The following is a 10217-nucleotide window of genomic DNA, read 5'->3' on the forward strand; positions in this document are numbered from 1 at the left end:
GGAAAAAAGAGCAAGGTCTGTGTATAGTTTAATAGCTAGATGATCATTTCAGGTCGATGTCAAAGCATACAGTGTGTGTCATTCATTTATTCATTCATAATTCATTTATTATTTCATTCAAAACCATTTAATAATGAATAGTTTATATTGTTTATAGGATGTATTTTGTGTATATATCAAAGTACAAAAGTGCATCTATAATACGAACTCCGTTTTTTTTTTTTAAAGGATATACATATTCTAAATAAGCTTATATAGACATGGAAACATTTCTGGAAGGATACATAAGAAACTGTCAACAGTGTCCCTCTGGGGAGGGACTAGGATGGGTGGCCAGACGGGTAGCCGGTCAGGAAGGAGACATTTGCATTTTATAGACTTTACATTTTATATCCTTTTATACATTGACATCCTAAACTCTTCTGTACTCTCTGAGTTTGGTTAAATACCCTTTAATTTCTAGTGCCTGGTACCACTTGTTTCAGTAAAATTGTCACTGGCTTGTATGATGCAGTTTACAATGAAATGGAGCAATTTTTAATGGTGTACTAGAAATAGCACTATGAATTCTGAGTCCTCTATTAGAGGAACATATTTGAGCACCAGTGTATTAGCGGGACCAGGCAGGTCAGATGTGCTTCTGATATGTGAACAAGTCAAAACAGGGACATGACAGAGGAGAGTAGTTTGGTTTCCTTATCAGTAACAACCAGCCTTTAAAAACAATATGTTCTATACTAGTAGTGGTACTAGAAACCTCCTTTCCTATCTTGGATGGTCTTTGGTAGCCACCTTCCTAGCTAGACAGAGGTAGAGTCCTGGCTCTTTCTATTCTCTCCATGTTTTCCTTGTCCCGAAACAGTGAAGACTCCACAGGACAAGATGGGGCATGCCAGGTTCCTCAAGTTCAGTGTAGTATGCACTTACCTTAGTTTCACTTAAAAGTTTGTATCAGGCTTTATCCTTGAGAATCTTGGCCCAGAAGAAGCTGCTCATTCTCAGAAGAGGACTTATAAACTCAGTCCTTTCCATGGTCTTCATAACAGTGCCTGACCCCCAGAGGATCTTTCACTTTTCCCCAAAGTAAAATGTATGTCCAACCAAGACAAGTACAGGATTGGACAGGGGTTGAGCAGCTAGAAAATGAAAGCAAAATCACAAAGACACACCCCTCCAGAGCTGTTATTATTAACTGGGCACTGAGAAAACAGGCAGAGGTGGTGTGGACTCAAGAACAGGCTGTTTGAATCCAGATTGTACCAGCTGTGGGACTTTGGGTAACTTATTTACTTAACCTCTAAGTCTTAGTTTCTTCCTCTGCAAAATGGGAATGAAAATACCTGCCTTGCAAGATTAGTGTGATGATTTGGATTTAACCCACAGTAATCTGATTAATCATTCATTCATGCTTCAAACAGTACATGTTTATTATGCATTAAGCAGTGTGCTAGGCACCAAGAGAGATTTCGACTATTAATAAAACATGGCCCTTGCCCTGCGGGGATTCAAGTCTAGAAGAGGAGATGTAAAATTTAACAAATACATTAAATCAGGGTGATAAATGCAATAATAAAACACATACCAAACTCATTGGTGTTAAACAATAGGAGTGAAATTCAGAATTTAGAAATCACTGTAACAGGTAATGTTTTGATAAGTAAGATGGTTTCTTTCTTTTTTTTTTTTTTTTAAGTTTATATATTTTAGAGAGAGAAGGACAAGCAGGGAAGGGACAAAGAGGGAATCCTAAGCAGGCTCCCCACTGCCAGCTTGGAGCCCAACGCGGGGCTTGAACTCACAAACCATTAGATCATGACCTGAGCTGAAATCAAGAGTTGGCTGCTTAACTGACTGAGCCACCCAGGCACTGCAGTAAGATGGTTTCATTACAAAGGATTGCTGATTATGATTAATTTATTCATTTATTAAACAATTTAGATGCTTCTTATGGGCAGAAAAGTAAGGGAGGGACCCTGCCTCTTTTCTCATTCCCATTGCTTCTGCCTTGGTTCAAGTTAGCATTGCCTAGAGGTGGTGGCCTGCAGCCTCCTAACAAACCTTTTTACCTCCAGATTTTCCCACCACCAATCCATTTTTTGTTAATTGCTTGGTGATGCTAGTGAACAATCTCTCATACCCGTGTTTCACCCATTTACAATCTCTTTTCATAAATGTTGACTAAAGTGGTCTTCCCTACAACCAAATGAGGTATGGGGAGGACAGAAGGGATTATCTTTATTTTAAAGGAAAATGAGGGCCTTACAGGTCAAGTGACTTGTTCTAGGTTAAACTCAAACTCAAACTCACCTCCTCCTGGGTGCAAATCCAGTACCTTCCAGTCCACGTCTCTCTGACAGGGACACTGGACTGTTAAATAATTTTATGGCTTCTTGTTCCTCAATGTAGTTGACCACTTTGTTAGTTGTTAGAGCTCAGGAGAAGCATCTGTTTGATGACAGACTTTTGATGCTCGCAGCTACTCTTGCCAAACCCAAGATTAATTAGAGGGTACAATTAAAGTCCTCTCCTATTCCAGAGGCCTCTCGGGTCAAGCCCCTGTCATTGGCATGGGGGGAGTTTTCATTGCCAGAGGGAGGTTCTGGGTGAAACACCTGGCACACAGGGTTTTCCTTGCTCTCTCTCCAAGAAGACAGCCTGCAAGGGGCAGGTCTGGGGACCAGGAACACAAGTGTGTGCCAGGAACAGCTCTAGTCCAGGAGGGCTGCTGAGTGGTGTCCCAATTCCTTCTTGTCCTGGTGTTAGACTAATTGTCTTCTGAGTAGCACTTGCTTCTGCTTCATTAATTTCATTTATTGCCTCACATGTTCATTCATGCATTTTATCCATTCATCGAACATATATGTAGCACCCTATAAGCACTGGGGATGCAAGTAAGAAGATATGGTCCTTGCTTCTTCTTTCTTTCTATCTTCAGATCTGTACTGGACATATTAGTCCTGTGCCTATATCACTGATTCTCACCCTCATCCCCCAAGGAAATACCATCATCACCACCCTCCCGCCAAGGTGGCCAAATGTGGTACCATCAATTTCACTGATCCAAGAGGCAAGTTATCATTTAAAAATCTCATGGAAGGATTCTAGTTAGTCCCATTTGGATTATCTATCCACATCTTGAAAGTAAGTGTATGTGTTACTGTGACTGGGCCAAACATGTTCCCATTCTTGTGGCCATTGGAGCTGAACTCTTTCCAGAAGATAGGGTGTGTTTTGGGAGAAGTGTACCAAGTAGATAAATATTTTAAAAATAAAACAGTGGACCCCTATGGCTTTCCATGGCATAGGGGTAGCTGCGTGACTGCATATCCACCACTGCATGTCCCCCTCATCCTGAGGTGACACAGTCCTTCATTTACCTTAGAAACATTTCACCTTGAAACCATTCTCCTGGTCTGGTGTATGACCCAGTTATTTCATACCCATACATCTCATGAGCTTCATCTTTGGTCCGGACAGCTTTAGACTCCCTCCTCAAAATCAGTTGCCCCCATAAAGAATCTACCATTAATCCATGGAGGTAGAATTAATGAATGCAAAGGAATAGTCAGGCACTGCAAGATGGGTTCCTCACAGCGATGTTTCCAATTAATCATCCTCACGTGTCAGATGGGGAGAGGGCAAAGAACCGCTGAGGGTGTGTCAGCACAGGCTGGCTGCATGGCTTCCAGTTAGTGGCAGGTGCTGTTATGTGAATGGCCTACAACCAGGATTCCACCTCCTTGTCAGTGAGTGTGCAGCTTAGTTGAGTGTTTCTGGGTGTGAGAGTTCATAGGGTCATGAACTGCCATTCACTCACGCAGCCATCCAGAGATCATCACACAGTGGATCTGTGTGAGAGCCTGAAGCGAGGCCTCAGTAGGATTTTACTGGAGCACGGATTTGTGTCTAGGCAAAGCCAGAAACTTAGAGCAAAGGCAAACAATTTAGGATGGCTCCTGAACTGACTGTACTCACTGCAGTCCAGGCAGATGTGGAAGCAGGTGTGGAAACAGTTGCCTTATGTGCCAGAGTTCTCTCTCATCATCCAGCTGAGGGGCAGGGGTGATGGTGGACAGAGGAGATTCAGCCTGCTCAGAGCTGTTAGCTGGCAGAGTGAGGCTTAAGCAAATGGGTAGGAACCTTTCAGCTCTTCATTGATCTTGAAAGGGGATTCCATTACCAGGCTACTGGCTGAGTAGAAGTGAGGTCAACAACCCAAATTATGTAACCAACAGAAGGTCATGGTCCAAGACATCCTAGCTCTCAGAGCTGCCTGTGCAGCCCCAAAGGACTGGCCCCATTAAAATTATAATGTATCTTCTTTCCAGGCCATACTCTTTTCAGGGCCACGTCTACCACCAAACAGCTGGGTGGTAGATGTCTTTTGTTATAGAGGGAACTATATCGATGAACTGTGTTTGTCAGAAGATGCTGAGCTTTTCTCCCAATATCAACAAATGATTGCAGTTTTCCTCACTCTGCACCCACATGGCTGTGAGTACTTTACATGAATTTCACTTTTAGAGCACCTTAGCTCTAAGTTCTAGATGGACATTTCTACCAGATACTGTACAGGTCATTTGTAAAACACTCTAAGCAAGTCATCAGATGTGGACCTTTGCTCAGCCTTTGTTATAATCAGACATTCAATTCTCTTTAGCTACTCAAGTTTGACCAAGATATTGTCTTTTTATTCTCTATAACTTTCCTTTCTCACTTTCATTTATTTCTAAGCTTTTAGCTCCTGGATGGCTCAGTCAGTTAAGCATCCAACTTCAGCTCAGGTCATGATCTCTTGGCTCATGAGTTTGAGCCCCCATGCCAGGCTCACAGAGCCAGGAGCCTGCTTTGGATTTTGTGTCTCCCTTTTTCTCTGCACCTTCCCCGCTCATGCCCTCTCTTTGTCTGTCAAAAATAAACAGTAAACAAAATTTTTTATAAATGTGTTTGATAATTGGACTATTATTTATAATATTGTAGTATTGTTCAAAATACTTCACTGCTTCTCTTTGGGGCAGAGCTATACTTCCTCACCCTATTGATATTCGACCTGGTCCTATAACTTTCTTTGGCTAATAAAGTATGACCAGAGTGACACATGCTACTTCTGAGCAGAAGGTCACAAAGGGATTTGTGAGAACATTTGCATGTTCTCTTTCTTCTTTTTCAGGGAAAAACTGAAAACTAGTATTGTAGTCACTGAATAAATCCCTTATGACAATTATTTTAGGTCTCAAGACCTAATCTAGTCTTGGTTCCTGTTTTTCTCCCCCTTTGTCCTGAAGGCCCCTAATCTGGATGCCATCCTGAAATGAGATAAGCTAATTATGGGAAGGGGAGAGAGGGAAGCAAATAGGGGAGGTCTTAGTAAAGACCAGAGGAACCGGAAGTGAGAGCAGGTGATGCATGCAGGCATCGCAAGCACTGTGTCTGGCAGCCCTCTTGTGCCAGCACAGAAGTAAAATCTGGTTAAAGGGGGAGCAGGGAACTTTTACAATGCCCAAAGATTTCCCGAAAGCAGATGTTTTTGCTTTTGGCAGCCTATTCCTGGAGGGGAAAGCAAAGAGATGGACTTGCTGTCATTTGGAATGACTCTGACCCTGTGGTGAAATTGGCCAGCCAGGACTGGTAATGTATTGAGGTGGCTTCCTAGTTTGGTTAGGTTCCTGGAAGTTGAAAGCTTCATTTCTCTGAGCACGTTTCTCTTTTATTATTGTGTCTTTCCAGTGCCCCAGTCTTTGGCTTTCTCCAGCACAAAGCAATTTGGGTACAGGCCCCAAAGAGGACTCCCAACAGAGTGTATAAGGACTCCAGTTCCTGAAATTGGTATGTTTCTCTTCCATCACCTCTATTCCCACATATTCATATGACATGAATTTGAAATACCCTATTCATATAAAGACTGCACACTGTTTCAAGCCATCCCAATAATGGGTAAAATGCACTTAAGCTGTCCCTTTTAGTGCAAAAGACAGAGTCTTGCTAAGCCATGCTGCAGTTAGCTTTGTATGTTTCTTGTCACAACCATGGTCTGCCCACAGTGAGACCAAGATGAAACGCTATTCCTGCTGACTTTGTGACTCTGTGTGAGTATGTGTATTTAGGCACTTATTTAAAACATAACCACAGGCCAATGTGCCTTTATCGAACCACATGGAGATCATTACTGCACTTGCATTTTGTGTTGGAAGGAAATACAGCAGCTAACCACCTGAAATCTCAATAGTAAAAGAACACCATAAAGTTCTACAACTGTGGGACAACAGATTGTGAAATGGAGGTTTCATTAAAAAAAATTAAGAAGGAAGTTATGTTACAAACTTGGGCACTTTTGCCATAGTGATTAGTAGAGCTTATTATGTGTGACTAGAAGATTCCATTTCTCCAAAGCAATAAAGAATTAGAAAAATATCTGTTGGTATATCTCTGATCCCAATCTCCTTGTATTCAGATAATGCAAGCAGAATTTCTCACAAGCTTCCAATATATAGAAGCAATGTACTTATATTACTAATATTTTATTATTTTTTTAAGTTTATTTATTTTAATGTTTATTTTTCAGAGAGAGAGAGAGACAGAGCACAAGCAGGGGAAGGGCAGAGAGAGAGAGAGGAGAGAGGGAGACACAGGCTCCAAAGCAGGCTCTAGGCTCTGAGTGTCAGCACAGAGCCTAACATGGAGCTCAAAATCATGAACTGTGAGATCATGACCTGAGCCAAAGTGGAAAACTCAAATGATTGAGCCATCCAGGTTCCCCATAAGTGTATTTATTTTTGAGAGAGGGAGAACAAGTTGGGGAGGGGCAGAGAGAGAGGAGACAGAGAATCCCAAGCAGGTTCTGCACTATCAGGCATGGAGCTGGATGCAGGGATCTAACTCATGAATTGTGAAACCATGACCTGAATCGAAGTCAAGAGTCAGATGCTTGACCAACTGAGCCACTCAAGCATCCCATTATTACTAATATTTTAATGTGTTGCTAGTCTTTTGCCAGCAGCAAAGATGGCCATCATTAAGAGTTGTGTCCAGGCGCACCTGGGTGGCTCAGTCGATTAAGCCTCTGACTTTGGCTCAGGTCATGATCTTGCAGTTCATGAGTTTGAGCCCCACAATGGGCTCTGTGCTGACAGCTGAGAGCCTGGAGCCTGCTTCGGATTCTGGATTCTGTGAGTCTCTCTCTCTGCCCCTCCCCCACCTGTGCTCTGTCTCTCTCTCTCTCAAATAAACATTAAAAAAAAAAAAAAAAAGAGTTGTGTCCAAGTCTTCCTCTTGATTCTGTGTTCCACCAGACTCATTTTCATGGAAAAAATTCCATTCAGGTCCTGGAAAGATTAAAACACCTTAAACTTTAGCTCCAAATTTAGCTCTCTGAGAAGCAGATTGAGATCCACAAGTCCTGAATGAAGCTGGATGCTTTCGGAGACAGCTTGTGTTGGCTTCAATTAAAGCTGGCTCTCTTGAGGGCTGTAGACACCACAAACAAAGCTTTCTTTACTGTGTTCAACTACTGTATTCAATGCACTGAGTAACTCTTAATGTTCCTAGGGTTTCCTAAATGGCCTAGGAATAAAGCTAACAGAAGAGGGTAATATATTTCACTTAACTAACTTTAACAGTATAACCAAAGTTATTTCTTTTCAAATAGCTCATGAAAGGCCTTGGTTAGAATTTTGGTGGCAACAGAAATACTTGAACATTAATCCATCAGCTGTCCTGTAGGTCACCAGACTGTGAGTACATTAAGAATGAAACACCACCCTGGATGCTATAACCTTTATAGGTCTGTATTTCTTTTCCAAAAAATAAAAAGAACAAAGTCACCACTCTCACAACAACTGGCAGAAAACTCCGTAGAAACTCAACACTTTTTTAATGAGAAATACCTGATGTCATATATTTATGTCATAAATACCTGATGTTTAATAAAGACTGAGTTGGTTGTACACTAAGCCAATTTAAGAATGTGATCTGTAACTCACAGTCTTAATTACATGGAGAAAAAAGTGAATGGGTTCATTAATGCTGTGAAAAGGAACAGTGACCTATCTGCCAAGTGGCAAGGTGGAAATAATTAATCTGGTCAATTAAAAAGAAACAGATAATTTAAAATGCAAAGCCTTCCAGGTGGTGCACTGAATTCTGCTATCTGGAATTGCAAATTCTTACTGTCAATTTTGGTTTTCTCTGTACATTTTCCTTGTCCTTTTTCTTTTTTCCATGGCTCAAATCTAATAGAAAAATCTTTCTAAGCTATAAATCATGACCTGCTTCTTTATGTCTTATGTTCTTAAATATTTATTTATTCTAACATGTACTCTAGAAGTGCTCCAGGGGGTTAACAAGTCCTAAGTACCATCTCCAAGATTCCGTTGTCTCTCTGTTGAGGGTCTGTTACGTCTTACTTTCCCTTCAAAATTGTTTGTCCTTGTTCTGGGGTTTTAATAATATTTTAAAAGTGCTAGAGCCTGAGCCACACTGTCTGGGTTATCTAATCCCATTTATGATCCTGTAACCTTGAAGCTTGCCACGGCCTGGCTGTCAACACCAGATTCTAAATACATAGGGTAGTGCATTTGCTCCACGGAACCGGAAATTAGTCAAACAGTTACTTTTCTACAAAGGTTCATAATTCCTCTTGACATTTACAAGCAAGTACTAGTTCTTAGACCTCAGGTTGCAGCGAGTGGCTACCTGCAACAAAGCACCAGGGCAGGTATTTGTGCAGAGCAGCTGGGCACTCTGCTACCTTGGCTCCCCCGCCACCACCCTCCCCTTCCCCCGTCACCGCCCCGCCGCCGACAGCCCGCACGCGCCCCCGCCCATCAGTCGCTGGAGAGGCTCGGAAAAGAACCCTGTTCGTTGCTTAATCCTTTTCAGCTGGTCCCAGGACAAATATTAATATCATGTTCATTTTAACCAAGGCAAAGCTATATAAAAGCAGCATCAAACAGCTCAGGGGAAGGCTGTTTTTATGGTGAGAGTCCGCCTGTAAATTTCTGGTTGCTAAGGAGGGAAAAAAATTTTTTTCATCTGAAAAAAACAAATGCTGCCTTGGTGAAGTGTGACTTGAAAGTCTCCATTTCCTAGGTGTTAGACTTGGCAAGTTGGAAACAGCGAGGGGGGCGAAAAGACGCTTTCCCTTGATGTGCCCAAACAAAGCAGTACATATTGTCAGCTCCGCAGGAGGCGCGTGGCGGCCATATGCGCGTCGCCCAGCGAAATGGAATAAACAGCTGCTGTCAGGAATCCAATTCCTGGCAAGGAAGCAAACCCAAGTCCTCCTGTTTCCAAAATAAAAATCACCAGAGGGATTCCCCTTCCTGCAGTTCCAGCCAGTAGTTTTATAAAAGCATAAAACATCGCTGTATTGTGGTTTATAATAATCCCTTACATTTGTAGAGCATTTTACAGTTTACAAAGCGCTTTACATACATTATCTCATTTGAGCTTCATAATAGCCCTGGAGAGTACAAAGCACAGATATTATGATTCACTTTTCACAAATGGAAAAGGGAAGGTTCAGAGTGTGATGATGAGGTGAGCTAGGTGCCCCGCCAAGGTCTCCTCCCGCCTAGCCCCAGGCTGGCGATGCAGAGACCTTCTGGGGCTCCGCGGCGGTCCTCAGGGATTCAGCGAAGGCACAGGTTTCCCTGCAGTTGAAGTGAAGCTACAACTTCACTTGGCTTTATTTCCTTTGTGCGAGCATCCATTCACTCTGCCCGAGGTCGTCTTCTCTTGGACTTTTTGAAGCAGCAAGGAAGGCAAGTAGATTGCCAGGGAACAAAGGAGAGAAAGGAACAGCTACTCTGTACACTGAATGTGAATGTGGTCTGCCCTTACTGGCCGTCAAAGCCACTATTTCATTTTAAGCATATACTGCAGAGATCACCCCAGGTCATTCTGAGCTGCAGAACTGCAGAGAAGAAAAAACTGACACTGTTCAGTTGTTCTCAGGCACTACCACCTCTCTACAACCCTTTGCAGAAAAACAGGCTTTTCTCCTGGAACTGCCTGGCGTATGCTCAATGTGAAAGCAGCTTTACAGAAAGGATCTACAGAGCTTTTTACACAGGAATGCCCTCTAACCTTATACTGGTGCAGAATGGTACTGTCCTATAGGATAGAAGACACGGTGGGTGGATGCTGTACGGGTCGTCATGGGCTGCTTTCCTTCCGAAAGAGAGAACTGCTTTCCGGTAGAGACTTGGAGACTTCTT

This window comes from Hyaena hyaena, unplaced genomic scaffold (genome assembly GCF_003009895.1).
Source record: "Hyaena hyaena isolate Hyena2069 unplaced genomic scaffold, ASM300989v1 scaffold_901, whole genome shotgun sequence".
NCBI lineage: Eukaryota > Metazoa > Chordata > Mammalia > Carnivora > Hyaenidae > Hyaena > Hyaena hyaena.